Below are 15,896 nucleotides of genomic sequence, written 5' to 3'. Positions count from 1 at the left end.
TTAAACAGTGTATCGATTAGTCCTGGAGACGAGGTTTCAGAAGTACATTCGAGCGTGCCAGGTACTACGAAAGTGTCATTACTTTGAGCCTAGGTCAAGGTTGGCTGTAACAATGGCTGCTTCCAGGCGAGCACGTTTTTAGAATTTGAGAGGCGAAGTGTGGGGGCTTGAGGCGGCTATTTCACTGACGAACTAGCTCTACAGAATCTCCATCTGGCGAACCTTCACCACTTCTGTCACCATGTTACGAGTCCGTGAGCTAGATAGGGCTCGTATTGATTGAGACGACTCAGTGTTGGTGCAAATACGTTTATTACCAACTACTGAATATAGAGGGGGACACAACTCGGTCTCACTATACAGTTATATCGTAACAGGAGTGATTCCCGAATATTTAATTGTGGGTGCACTTACTATGTAAAATGTTCACCCGTGCGTACACTAAGTAAAATGCACATACACATGCACTGTACGCTACACGGAAGCTAACGAATTGTGATTGAGGGGCGACACAATGCCCCGCAAAATGCTAAAACAAGAGGCCCAAGGGCCTGGCGCTCAGCTGAACTGGTGAACAGGAGGGAGGGCTAGTGTGTTGATGCAGTCAAATGTTTGGGATGGTGTTAGTTGCACTGAAGAAAAGACAACAACAAAGAGTTGGTAAACAAGTAAAAAAATTACACGGGAATCCCTGATCAAGATGGTGCTATGGAATAGAATAGATACAAGGCGATTCCTTGATGGGGAGGCAAATTCAATACTACAGTACTACAACAGCTACCAAATTCAGCGAAGACAATGGGTATCAGCACCTAGTATCTGAAAATAGAAAAAAAAATTATGAATGATTCATCATTCATCAGTCACTACTTTATATCTTGATACAAACAGCTGTACAATCACTACGCCTACATGTAGATAAATCTTTTTTTTTCAAAAAATTTCAAAATAGATAACAAAGTAGACAGCAGACACCACTCCCTAGTTTACATTCTTGAACTTGTCTCCAGAATCACAACCTTGCAAGTCACAACCTTGTCTCATCATGCACAACCTGTCTCAGAGTCACAACCTCACCTCATTATGGACAACCCGTCTCTCCGAGTCACGAACTCGTCTCTACATGTCTTGGAGTCACAACCATGTCTATAAATGTCCAACACAGGCCCACTGGATGGATTTATAGTGGACACACTCTGCGCTCATCCAGAAAAATACATACTATTAGGCATATGTCATTTATGGTACGCATAGGTTACTCGAAATCGAAGACAAAATATAATAATTGAAATAAATCCAAGGGGAGACATACCCTAGTAGGCCTAGCTGTAGCACAGCATCAGAACAGATCAAATGTCTGTCAGTGAGTGTAGGCTACCGAATTCCTTACAAACTACCAACCATGCATCACACTGTGCATGATAATGAACCACTGGCACTTGATTATTAAACGCATATTTGCATATTTAACGCAATCTAAACGTTTTTCGACCAGCATCACAGAAACATGACAGACTTACACTTGCACTTCAGAAGTGTAGATGGCGAAATACACCAGAACATAGAAATGCGACGAATCGATTTTAGAAATATAAATTATTTACGAAACTCTCAGACTAGGTTTAAAAACCTGCAAATAGAAACAAAACTAGAATTGTCAGTTGAGAAGACCGCAAAAAACATGGCCGCCACCTGTAGTAAGCAGACCCAAGAGCTCCAGAAAATGTAGAAAGTCAGAGACTCTGCAAACAGCTAGGCAGCCCATTCTTGGTAAATGGATACATAAGGATGTCAGAATCAGACCAGGCTACAAGTAAAACACCAGTTGAAAGGTTATACTCAATTTTCACCAAGAAAAGAGATCGCCCTCTAAGTTCAGGTGGATCAAGTTCAGGAGGGACCGTCTCACAGGTGAAAAAAAATTGCAAAAATTCAAGGTGAGGAATTAGAGACTGTGAAAATGGATTTGCTTGGTGAATTTGAGGAGGAGTCTCAGGATTCTTGTACTGGTAAAGCATTGAAAGACTTTGACTCCAAAATGGAAACGTGTTTCAAGGAGTTTAAGGAACAAATACGTACATATCTGAAAAATGTGATAGAAGAAATGAATGGAAAAATAAATGAACTGGACACACGTGTGAAAGTTTTAGAAACTGAGTTAGACAAAAGTAAAGGCTACATTAGCCCAAAAGAAACAAAGAAGGAGCTCAACAGACAGGCCCAGTACTCAAGAAAGGACAATGCTCGAATGTTCAATGTAAAGGAGGAGAAAGACGAGGACGTAAAGCAGGTAGTTTGTAACATCATAAGGAGGAAACTTAAGATCGAGATTTCCCCTGCTGACGTATCTGCTGCCCACAGACTGCCGAAATCCAAGAAGTCCATGACGCAAAAGTATAAGCCCATCATAATTCGGTTCAAAGACAGGGGGCTCAGGCACTCTGTTTTGTCGAATAGGAAGCAGCTGAAGGGGTCCGGAATATCGATTGCAGAAGACATGACTCGAGATAACGTTTCCTTGGTGCGCCAAGCAGAGGAGTCGGGGCTGTTCGAGGCTGTGTGGTTCACCAATGGAAAAGTCAGGGCAAAAGATAAAAATGGGAAAATTCACACCCTAGACCTTTTTGATGACTTTAAACAGATAATCAAGCAGTAAACAACGACATGCGACACATGGACTAATGTGAGGCATTGTTTTTGTTTTTGCTCTCCTACCGCCTGTCGCTCTAGAGGCACAAAACAAAATACATCACATTCACATGTGACTTCACGAAATAAGCAACTTACAATCTTTTCAATGTGGAATTATGAATTCAGTGACACTAAGTGATCTGTATTCTGGAGGACACTTATATATAAGAAACTTGGATAATATGCGAAACATATTTCGTATATAACGTATGGATTATTTGTGTGACATCTAACACCTATATAACGTATGGACTATTGTGTGACATTTAGTCCTAGAACATATGGATTACTGTGTGCGACATCTAAGGTTTGTGACTGAGTGAACTGTTATACTTAACAAACGGACAAATAATGTAATGTGTCTTGAGAGATTTGTACTAAATTTCCCTTTTGTGTGGGTGTTTTTAAGATTGTGATAAAATTACACAGTGACACATATAGTATCATAAGACTATCCTATTACAAGTTATGACAATATCAACGTGTGATCTTTCTAGAAACTTCAATATGGATACAAGTAAATCCCAAAAAATTGTTAATATTCAATCCTAACATTTAGACTCGGGGAAAACCCTTTACAAGATGAGTGTATATTTTTGAGACGGCCCCCATAAATAGTACATGTGTGCCCACTTCTTGTGTGCTGTTAAAGCTCACTGGTACACACCCTAATCCATTGCTAAGGTGCGGCTCCACATGACAGTAAACTGTCGACAGTAATTGAAAAACTGTCGACAGAAAACTATCCATAGCCCTTCCACTATGAAGAAAAAATCTCAGATAGTCACTGTCTGCGAGCTCTGGAAACGAGCGAGATAGTTTCTATCGAAAGCAACTGTCGTAAGGGCCATCCACGTACGGTGGTTTCGTATGATAGTTTCTGTCTGACAGCCGTATTTACCTTCCACGTGGCTGTCTTCATTCAGCATGTTGCCAGCAAGAAGGAAACATGTCGCCGCGGCGATTGTGGTTTACATGACACTGCGTGAGCGGAGGCAAAAGAGGAGGCACAAGCTTTGGGTACATGAATGGTTTCTTAGAAGGGAGCAACACAGTGCATACCACTGCCTCCTACGGGAGCTGAGATTGGAAGATTCGAGTCGTCTCAACAATTTTTTGAGACTCTCCGCAGTTGACTTCGAGGAGCTTGCAGTGCTTGTTGGACCCAGGATCCACAAACAGGACACGTGTATGCGGCCTGCAATTCCGGTGAGGGAGCGCCTTGCCGTGACTTTGCGCTTTCTGGCAACTGGTGAGTATGCTTATTTCCCCACTATCTCATGAATAGAGCACGTACATGAGGTACTGCACTGAGGGATTTCAGCAGAAGAAATAGGTAAAAAGGTGATAACTTTCCAAATATTGCTTTATTTCACGGTTTATTTCCCAATAAACAAACCAGACACAGTTCCACTGACATAACTGAAATTCAATGAATAACCGGTAATATGAAGTTCCATTTATGTCATTATTTTATTCACTTCTGTCACATCAGATGTTATAAAACATCTCGGATAAGCTTTATAAACATCTGGGCTGGGTTGTACAAACAACGTTAGCAGATAACATGGCGTTAACACAGATTGGCGTTATCTTTCCGAGACCAACCATGGCAAAACTGGAAGTAACAACTGAATTGACTTTTGCAGGATGTAACCCCTGCTATCGAAGTTCTAGATGGCAGATTAAAATTTGGTATCAATCCTTCAAGTGAGACAGGACTAGTGTGAGAAAGATAACGTCAGTTTGGCTTAACGCCACGTTATCTGTTAACGTTGTTTGAACAACTGGCCCCTGAATGTTAAATAATTAATTTTGTCTTGGTGATTTAAAATTACCAGTGAGATGTTTTAAAAACATATGATATTTGATAAACATCTGATGTGATATAAATCGAATAATTATGACATGAAGAACTTCATAAATGAAGGCCATGTAAATTCTTAAACTTTCCTTTTTATTTCTAAATTCAGGCGATTCATTCGTCAGCCTGATGTATCTCTTCCGTATATCTGCCGTAACGATATCCCGTATTGTGTCTGAAGTGTGCAAAGCCATTTACGAGGCACTCAAGGAGGAATTCCTGAAGGCAAGTCGGTACCACTGAATCGTATGACCGGCGGCCACGGCAGTGTTCTCTGGAGTTGAATTCATGTCATAATTATTTGATTTATATCAAATCAGATCAGATGTTTGATAACTCTTTTCGGTGAGATGATTATTAAATATCCGACAGATAATTTTAAAATATCGCCCACATTTTGTTTGAATTCCCAGGGAATATGAAAGCACGGTTGCGATTGGTTGGTAATTTTTGGAAAGTAATGAAGGCATTCGGGATCATACGGAGTTTGCCGAGATGAAATGAGATTTTTTAATATATAAGATGTTTTATAAACATCTCAATGGGACGATTTAAAATCATCTGATGTTTTAAATTTATCTGATAATTTTAAATCATCTGGACAGAATATAGTTATTTAACATCAGATCTATAGGTAATGTCTCGAGATGTTTTATAATATCTCATGTGATAGAATTGAATATAATTATGACATGAATGGAAAATATAGTGTTCGGTCACCTATTATATTCTGTGACACCAATTAATTATTCTTATCATTACACATGACGTTTGTCTGATCCTGAAGCATGTGTAGGAAGGAAAATTGATTCGGAATTTGCTTGTCGTCCGGGCCTGTGTTTCCCTGCTCTTTTTGGCTGAATCCCGTCAACGAAGGACTGCAAGTTGAGCTGCGAGAAGTGCTGGGCGTCAGTGTGGTTGTCATAGCTGCGGCGTCTTCATCGTCCTTCTCAGCTGCTTCAAGAATGACCCTTTGAATATCCCGTTTCAATTTCTTGCGGTTCGACTCTGATTTCAATCCCCTCAACTCAGAAGCAACAAAAGCACCAAATGTGTCCAGTTCATCGGTCTCCCTTGACATAACTTCACATGCCTTCTGAAGGATTTCATCAGACGCACGACCGACATCCTTTCGTTTTCGAGATTTCGACGGTGGCGGGTTGGGTGTGGCCACGGAAGATGGTGATCCTCGAGGTTGAGTGCAGATCTCGTCCTTGTTAAATAGTGTTGCATCTGGCGTATCATCTGGCGCTTGTTCTTCTTGTTCCTGAAAATATATATTTTTTCTGTTTGAATATTGTGGTACAAGTACATGTATAGTTACGATTTTTTAATTTTTTGCAGTTTCCTTCCGACTCCGATGATTGGTTACAACTTGCTTCCGAATTCTTTGAAAGGTGGAACTTCCCCCAATGCATCGGTGCCATAGACGGAAAGCATATTACCATGCAAGCTCCAGCAGCGTCTGGGAGTTTTTATTTTAATTACAAAGGCTTCCACAGTATTGTGCTGATGGCATTGGTTGATGCGAAATACCGCTTTACGTTTGTCGACGTCGGATGTAATGGAAGGGTTGCTGACGGGGGCATATTCGGCAGGTGTTCATTATCTTCGGGTCTTGAGAACAAGACCCTTTGCCTACCATCACCAAGGGTACTTCCAGGTCGAAATATGAAGGTACCATTTGTATTTGTGGCCGACGATGCTTTTCCATTGCGGGAAAACATAATGAAACCATATCCTCTGCGAGACATTCCCGGTAGCATGCGCATCTTCAACTACCGACTTTCGAGAGCGCGTAGAATCGTCGAAAATGCATTCGGCATAATGTCCAGCGTCTTCCGCATATTTCGAAAGCCGATAGCTGTAGATGCACAGAAAGCAGAGGATATCGTTTTGGCTTCCTGTGCATTACATAATTTGATGATCACGAAGAAAGACTCGCGCGCACGCTACGCTCCACATGGTACAGTCGATATGGAAGACATGGCTACTGGTGTCATTACCCCTGGAGCATGGCGAAAAGAGGGCATGCCAGCAAACAACCTGCTCCAAATCGAGCCATTCACAAGCAACCGTCATGCTCAAACCCCACAAGACATCCGCCACGAATGTCGAGAGTACTTCCTCTCACCCCAGGGTGAGGTTTCATGGCAGTACAAGTTCATTTGAGGAAGCCGTCCTTTAAGTGGGCGGAATGAAGAGCATTTATGACATGAGAGACTGAAATAAACCTGCAAGAGAGAAATCATGTAACAAAATTAACAAATAAAGATAATTCTCACCAAATTGGTCTTCGATTTTCGTCCTCCAATAACTCCCCTTAGAAAAGAGAATGCCTTGTAGTACATCCACTTTGGGGTGTAAACGTCGTCAGTCCCTTGCCCAGATTTCCTCTTGGTGGCTTTCTTTAATTCTTGCGCATACTGGTTTCTCAGGTTGTGCATTTTTCTCGTCACTTGCACTTTATCTCTTTTACAATCCTTCGCCAGACTTTTCGATGCATCCTCTTTCTTCAACCTGTCTCTATATTCGGCAGACGTGACATCCCATAGTGCAGGCCTCGCTCTGTAACCTTCAATGAGGTTGCTGACCGCATCTTGCGACCATTCACTCTCCGCAACTTCAACATGAAATTCGTCTGCCATTTCTCGTGTTGAACTCGCACTGATCTGTTCGACGGATCTGTACGACAGTTCTATCCCAAAATAGAGCAAGTGCTAGTCGATAAAAGCACTGTCTGACACTTTTATAACCAACTTGCATAATCTATGTGGCTCACTTCCACACGACAGAAATTGACCATCCTACAATCTTTCGGACAGTTATCTACTGCTGTCATACAGCCACTAGCTGAACAACTTCCACGGGATAGTCATTGGACAGTCACTATCTGACAGCAAACTTTCGACAGAAAACTGTCAAGTGGAGCCGCGCCTTAAATAGGGTGCCAGTCTTCACTTTGGTCATTTCTTTTTGCTATTGTCAGGTACCCATGTTGGTACAAGTAGAGGGCTAGACTTGAGTCTCAGTTAATCATTACTGGTCATGAATGGGCTGACCAGGCTAGTTATTTCTTTTCTGCCACAATTGGTTGGTGACCAGGCTTAGGGAATAAGCCGCCTATTTTTCAACCACTACTGTATTGTAATTGACATTTTGTAATAGCACTTGCACGCACGCACTCAACATGAGCCTTTGCTTTAGAACATGTAATGTTAGGGGCTTAGCGGAGAAAACCAAAAGACATGATGCCTTTAACTACTTAAAACAAAAAGCAAAAGATATAAACTTCATTCAAGAAAGCCACTCGACGAATGAAAACTTGAAATGGACGGAGGTATGGGGCTACACAGCCTTCTTCGCTAATCATAAAAGCAATAGTAGAGGAGTTGGAATTCTGTTCAAAAATTCATTTGAATACACCTTACACGATAAATGCCTAGATGAAGAAGGGAGATACATAATTCTAGAGTTGACGGTGCATAATACCCGCCTATTGCTAGTAAACGTATATGGGCCGAACGACGACAATCCTATCTTCTTTGAAACTCTCAAACAAAAAATCTGCCACTACCAAAATCTACCAATCATCTGGGGAGGAGACTACAATGTTGTACAAAGTTATGGACTAGACACCTCAAATATTCAAAAAATGAACAACCCAAAAGCTCACGAAAAACTATTGCAAATAAAAGATGACATGGATTTGCAAGATCCTTGGAGAATAAAACACCCGATAACTCGAACGTTTACATGGCACAGTGGAAAGAAACAGAGTAGACTTGACTATTTCCTAGTGTCAGGAGATATTTTAGACAATGTTAATGAAATCAAAATAAAACCAGGATATAAAAGCGATCACGCAGCAGTAGAAATGTGCATCAAATTCAATGAACAAAAAAAAGGACCAGGCATCTGGAAGTTTAACAACTCACTTCTGAGAGATCAAACGTACGTCAAAGAAATCAAGCAATGTATGAAAGAAACCATCAATGAGTACAGTGAAAGGAGGGATCATGAAAAGCCAACAGAGGAAAGAAATTTTAATATCAACGACCAACTTCTCTTCGAAATATTGAAAATGAAGATACGAGGCAAAACAATAGCTTATTCCACTCATCTAAAGAAAAGAATGAATGCAGACGAAAAAGACCTGGAAAGAAGAATTGATCAACTCTATAAATCATATTCGGATGAGCCGAATGAACAAAACCTTGCCAAATATCACGAGGCACAAACAGAACTAGAAACACTTCGGGAGAAAAAGATCGAGGGCATAATGATACGGGCGAAAGCAAAATGGCACTGCGAAGGAGAGAGGGGAAGTAAATTTTTCCTAAATCTGGAGAATAAACATTACACAGAAAAAACCGTGAAAAGATTAATCAAGGAGGATGGACAAGAGGTGACAGACATAGAGGATATAATGAAAGAACAAGTACAATTCTACCAAAAGTTGTACTCTGAGAAGAAACAACACAAAGATCCACTGATCGAGAATATGTTCTTCCCACCAGACAAAAATGAAGTTCAACAACTAAAGGAAATGGACAAACAACATATGGAGAGTGACTTAGATGCCGCAGAACTATACAACACACTCAAGGCAACGAAAAACAATACTTCTCCAGGAGCAGACGGATTAACTGTGGAGTTTTATAAATTTTTCTGGAAAGACTTAAGAACCCTCCTAAGTAAATCAATAAACTATGCGTTCCGCGTTGGTAAACTCTCAGATTTCCAAAGGTTAGGAATCATAACATGTCTTCCCAAGCCAGGCAAAGCCAAAGAGTTTGTCAAGAATTGGCGTCCGATAAGCTCGCTCAATATTGACTACAAAATTCTATCAGGTACTCTTGCAGGAAGAATGAAAAAACCACTCCAATACCTGATCTCACACAATCAAAAAGGATTCTTAAAAAATCGGACCATAGGACAATGTACAAGACTGATATACGATTTGATATACGAGTTAAGACGACGGAAGATGGAGGGCATATTATTACTGATAGACTACGAGAAAGCCTTCGACTCTGTAAAATGGGAACATATTGATAACTCGTTGAAGTACTTTAATTTTGGCAATAATTTTAGAAAATGGATCAAAATACTATACACGGATGTTAAAAGCTGCATTTTGAACAACGGGCACATGTCGTCACGTTTTAGTATAGAGCGGGGAGTACGTCAGGGAGACCCTCTATCGCCATACCTATTCATACTCGCCACGGAAGTACTCACACTGACACTGAAGAGAAACGCAAATATCAAAGGCCTGGAGATTGGAGGCTCGGAATTCCTGAATAGTCTGTACGCAGATGATACCTGTTTGATATTGGAAAATAATGAAAAATCAATGACTGCGGCCTTGGAAATACTAGACAACTTTGAAAAATGCTCTGGCTTGAAGATAAATAATGCAAAAACAGTTGCTATAAAATTAGGAGATGATGGGACCTTTTATAATCAAGGAGCAGGGAAAGATTTAGTTTGGCAACATAAGGGAAAGTTCACACTGTTAGGCATTGACTTCAACTTGGATGAGGAAGATATTACAAGAGGTAACTATCTGAAGAAAATGGCAAGCTTTAAAAATACCCTCAACATATGGACATCAAGAAACCTTACAATCTTTGGGAAAACTACCATCATAAAATCTCTAGCACTACCAAAAATAGTTCATCTTTTTACTGCTCTTCCAAACCCCCCAGAAAATATTCTCAAAGAACTACAAAACGCCTGCTTTCATTTCATATGGGGTAACACGGACAAAATCAAGCGCACAGTCATGTATAACAAACTAGAAGAAGGAGGGCTAAAGATCCCACACATAGAAACTTTCTGCAAAAGCCTTAAAATAACATGGATAAAACGGATCCTAAATGACTTAGACTTCGATGACTGGAAAATACTTCTCAATACCTATACCGAATGAAATGGCCAGGGCCATTGTGCTCACCTCATGTGGAGGAAAGATGGATAAAGAGCATGGTATTGTGTCATGTAGTGTTAGGTTTGATGTAGGTCCAAGCAATTACAATTTCCCCAAAATGGCCAATTTACAGTACATTCGACCTCTGTGACCTTGAAAAGTAGGTCAAATCAAAGAAGACCCGGGTGACACATTGAATGGTTGTTAGAATTAGATGTACCTATGATATAAAATTGGTGCCAATCGGGCAAGTCATTACTAGGAATAATGGCATTTTGATGAATTTAGGATTTGGCCCCCTCCCTGGAGGCCAAACGGCAAATCAGATCGCACCAAGCTTCGGTACCTGAGATCACCTGACCAAGGGGTACATGTGTACTTAATTTGTGATCAATAGTCATTGCAGTTAAGAAACGTGCCATAGTTACGGCCTGACGGCGAATTTACGTCATTTGACCTCTGTGACCTTGACAAGAAGGTCAAATTGAAAACCTGTGTGACATATACTGTATGGTGGTTAGATGTACCCATGATATCAAATTGGTGGCAATCGGGCAAGAAGTTAAGGAATAATCACATTTTTAAGGTTTTTGGATTTTGCCCCCTGGTGGTCAAGTGGTGAATCATATTGGACCAAACTTTGGTCCCTGAGATCACCTGACTAAGGGGTAAATGTGTACCAAATTTGGTATCAATAGTCATTGCAGTTTAGAAACGTGCCATCGTTACATCCTAACGGCCAATTTACACCATTTGACCTCTGTGACCTTGAAAAGGAGGTCAAATCAAAAACCCGGAGGATATATGATGCACCTTTGCTAGAAGTACCTACCATATTTTTTTCAAAATTTCCCGACTACTATTAAGGGAGATATTGCACATTTTCACTTTTAACGTTTGGCCCCCTGGTGGCCAAACCATGAAACGAATCGTACCGAAACTTAGTCTCCAAGGTGTCATTTTATAAGGGTACATGTGTACCAAGTTTCAACTCAATAGCTCTAACAGTTACGAAACGTGCCCTGCTAACGGACGACGGACGACGACGACGACGACGACGACGACGACGACGACGACGACGACGACGACGACGACGACGACGACGACGACGACGACGACGACGGACGACGGACGCCACGGTATGGGATAAGCTCACCTCTGCTAAGAGGTGAGCTAAAAATATGGAGGTAATTATATTTGGCTTGCAAAGGAGGAAAAACCATCTTTCTACGAACATCTAAACCCTTTTTGGAAAGATGTGTTTCGGGCTTGGTATGAGTTAAAATTCCAAAATAGATTAGAAGAGGAAGATCCAAGAAATGAACCATTATTCTACAACTGCAAGATAAAAATAGGAAGAAACTCATTTTTCATCAAAGAATGGTATCAAAGAGGAATAACACACATAAATGACATAATTGACAATCAGGGAAACTTCAAAACATGGAATGACAAAAAAACCACAGTTGGCGACACAAGTAACTTCCTACAGTATATAGGATTAAAAAGGGCAGTACCCAAAACCTGGAAAGACAAACTAAAAGGCAAAAAATTAGGAACGATACAAGATCAACTACTAAAAAAAATACAGAATACCCCAAAACCAAACAGGTTCACCTACTCAAAAATGATAGAGAAGACAACCATCAAAGCTATCAGCACACAGAACAAATGGAAGGAAAAATTAGGGGAAACTACGGATGAAGAGGCTTGGAACAAACTCCACACCATACCATTAACATGCACCAAAGATACCAGACTAAGAGCCCTACAATTTAAAATCCTACACCGAATTATTCCAACAAATATATTCCTATACCAAGCAAAACTTGCAAATACAACAAACTGCTCCTTTTGCACAATATACACTGAAACTATAGAACATTTATTCTGGGACTGTCAAAAATCTAAAAATATATGGCTTCAAATGGGAGATTTCTTAAAACAAAAACAAATAACTTACAACTTCAATAAAACCAATGTTCTGCTGGGAGATATAAAGGGGTCATGTCTTATTGAACAGCTAAAATTAATCATAAAAGAATTCATTTACACATCAAAACTAAAGGAAGAGGACTTAAATTTTAAAAAACTACAAAAAATCATCAAATACAAAGCTAATATAGAAAAGAATTACACAAACCCCAATGAACATTACCAAAAATGGAAAAATATCGTTTAACAAATAGAGCCCAACCCCTTACAATCAATAAAAAAAAACAACAACAAACAAACATGTTCCATGCACCTGCACCTCTGCACATGCACCAATAGTGCACTTTTATATTTCAAAACTTTCCCTATGTATAATTAAGGACTTTAAAGAATACTAACAATCCTTTACCCTTTCCATACTCGGCCTCCACAAAAAGGTTTTTTTTCCGTGAAATGTAAATACAGAAAAAAAGAAAAATGTATAATGTAAAATTTAAAATGTAAAAAAAGAAAGTACTAGGGAAATAAAAATATATATTACAAAAAAAAAAGAATTGTCAGTTGAGTCTTAGCAGACTCTGGAGTCTCCGCCTCATTGTAGGGGTATTGTTCGCATCGGGGTATTGGTGGTGGTGGTGGTGGTGGTGGTGGTGGTGGTGGTGGTGATGATGATGATCATGGTGGCGATGACATAGTTACTGCAAGAGGTAAATAAAGATATGAGCCACAGGCCGACTTAAATTCGCCACATACTGTGGAAAGTGCTATAGATCCACTTCAGTACAGCACATTTTCACCGAATAACGTGGACTAACTATACGTCCAGGAACTAAAAATGCTCTCAGACCACAATCCAGTGCATGGACGATCAGCCGTGAATACACACAGCCACGCATGTTGAGAAAAACAAAACAAAAACATCGCACTTTCACTTCAGCGGAGCGATGGTTTATGTGCGAAAAACGACTGATCAAGGCAACATAAAGTGTCCAGAAGGGAAGAACACATTCTTGAAACTTAAAAGATTTAATTCACTGCCGTTTTTTCTTATTTCCTAGCCCATAAACTCAAAATATTATATTATATTTACCAGTATTAATATTATAGAAAAATGCTTTGATGGTGTAGACTAGTCCCTGTTCTTTATCCATTACGTTCCTCCATATGTGCAGCCAATATGTAATACACATAACGCGGGGCACCAGTCATCGTGCCGGTATGGCGAGGTTTGCGCTATGCATGCCATAGCACTTTCGCGGCTGTAACCCAGATTGACTTCTTAGTTCCTGGACACCCTCGTTTTATCGATGTTTTGCAATGCATTGCCGTGTTTATGCACATATGAAGCTTTCACCTGGGGACGAGAGTTTGCTGGAATAATTTCTTGAAGAGGAAGTACAATACAAAAGTCTCAGCCGATGGCGGAGACTAATAATATAATTTCCGATCCTAGCATTGCGTCTTGCCCATAGGCCCTTATGGTAAGCCATTTTTTCATATTTTCCTATTTTCTGTTGTTTTATTGTTATTGACAGAAGCGACCCGTCACTGAAGAAGGGAATTCTGTTGACGTCATTAGCGGGAAATTCCTTCTAATCAGCGCTAATTTAGACAATAAAACAGCGATTTTAGATTAAAACGCCCAATTAGATAGCAATAACGTCTACCATTGTGGTGTTTACTACCAACAACACCTTGTGCTTGCTTACATTAAAAAATCTGAGCCATATTGGGCGAAATCATCGTCTAAAACTTCGCGAATCGAGAGCTCATATACCCAGACCGAGCATGAACCCTGAATGAGCATAGTAATAGTAGTTCCCCGCGAATTTTGAAAAACCACTTGGCTTCTTGCCAATTACATAACATGAAATAACACCACTTAAACTTGGTCGAAATTGAAATCCTTTGGTGATAATTATATGCAAATCTTTGTCTTTCAGGGGAAATAAGCTGTTGTTTGTCCAATGAATAATTCATGAGAAATTGCACTATTTCAACTTGACGCTCCGATTGCCGTAGTATGCCTATTTTTAGGCGCATCGCTCCATTTTTTTCTGTCAACGTAGCCTTACCCCTGATGTACACACACGCCAATTTGAGGGCCTCGAACTCTTCTCAATTCAAAATGTGCACCAGGCGTTTAACGGATGGACGGATGGATGGATGGATGGATGGATGGACAGACGGACGCCACTGAACAACTTATTTGACAAGCTCGGCTGACTGAGTCAGCTGAGCTAAAAATGTTATAAAAGTTACTTTTCCGTCACCAAAACTCAGCTGCCACACACCCTGATGCGTTCACCTATCTTTGCAGCGCACAGTAATTGCTCTTCCATCGAAAGCAAGGCACGAAACAGACAAAATACAGGACAACTTATGCGTGAATCAGAGAACAGCCGCCATCTTGAAAAAAAATTATGATTCACCACTTGACAACCAAAAAAATATGATTCACCACTTGACCACCAGGGGGCAAAATCCAAAAACCTTAAAAATGTGATTATTCTGTAACTTCTTGCCGGATTTTCACCAATTTGATATCATGGGTACATCTAACCACCATACAGTATATGTCACACAGGTTTTTAATTTGATCTACTTTTCAAGGTCACAGAGGTCAAATGGCGTAACTATGGCACGTTTCTTAACCGCAATGACCATGCAATGACCATGCAATAACCATGCAATACCATGCTCTTCATCCGTCTTTCCTCCACATGAGGAGAGCACAATGGCCCTGGCCATTTCATTACTTCATTAATTCGTGATTATATCCATTTTAGGCATCTTTTGGATATTATTACTAAAGTCTCAAAAATCAAAACACATATGTCGGGGGGGGGGGGGGGAAACCCGCCGAACCCCCCTGAAATTGAAGTTTAATTACACTAGAGGCCTAGCGGCCTGAATAGCTACGCTGGCGGATTTAATAGCAAGGAATGAGATGAATGACAAGAAAATGTAGCAAGTAGTATATGCGAGTACCAGAATGTAGGTTTATTGTAGATAGGGAGATGTGAACAGACTAGATGGAATCAAACTTAGACAAATGTGGCCAAATTCATGAAGGGCGTACAGTTAAAACAGCGTTTAACTAGAACTGAGATTTCACAGGAGCACCTGTGAATTCATGACTCCAGGGTTGTTTTGAGGGCGATATCGTAAGACTGAGTTGGTCTTGAGCATGGGGACCTGAAGGTCCGTGTGAGGCACCTGGGGAGAGAAGACTAGTTGAACGATGGGATCTGACACGGACACTACTATTGATCTCATTATATGAACACCATTTAATTACAAACAAGTGAAAACAGATCATATCATATTCCTTGGCATAAATTAAAATAGGAGTGCGGGAACAAGGTTTTTTAGCAGGAGGGAGGAAAGCGAGAACATGTTGCGCCGTCGTATTCCGATTTGACTGGTTAGTGGTGAAAACTGCTTTTAATTTTGCAAATTAACATATTC

The sequence above is a fragment of the Lineus longissimus genome, chromosome 10 (genome assembly GCF_910592395.1).
Source record: "Lineus longissimus chromosome 10, tnLinLong1.2, whole genome shotgun sequence".
NCBI lineage: Eukaryota > Metazoa > Nemertea > Pilidiophora > Heteronemertea > Lineidae > Lineus > Lineus longissimus.
The sequence above is the reverse complement of the archived record's forward strand: the minus strand, read 5'-3'. Positions refer to the sequence as shown.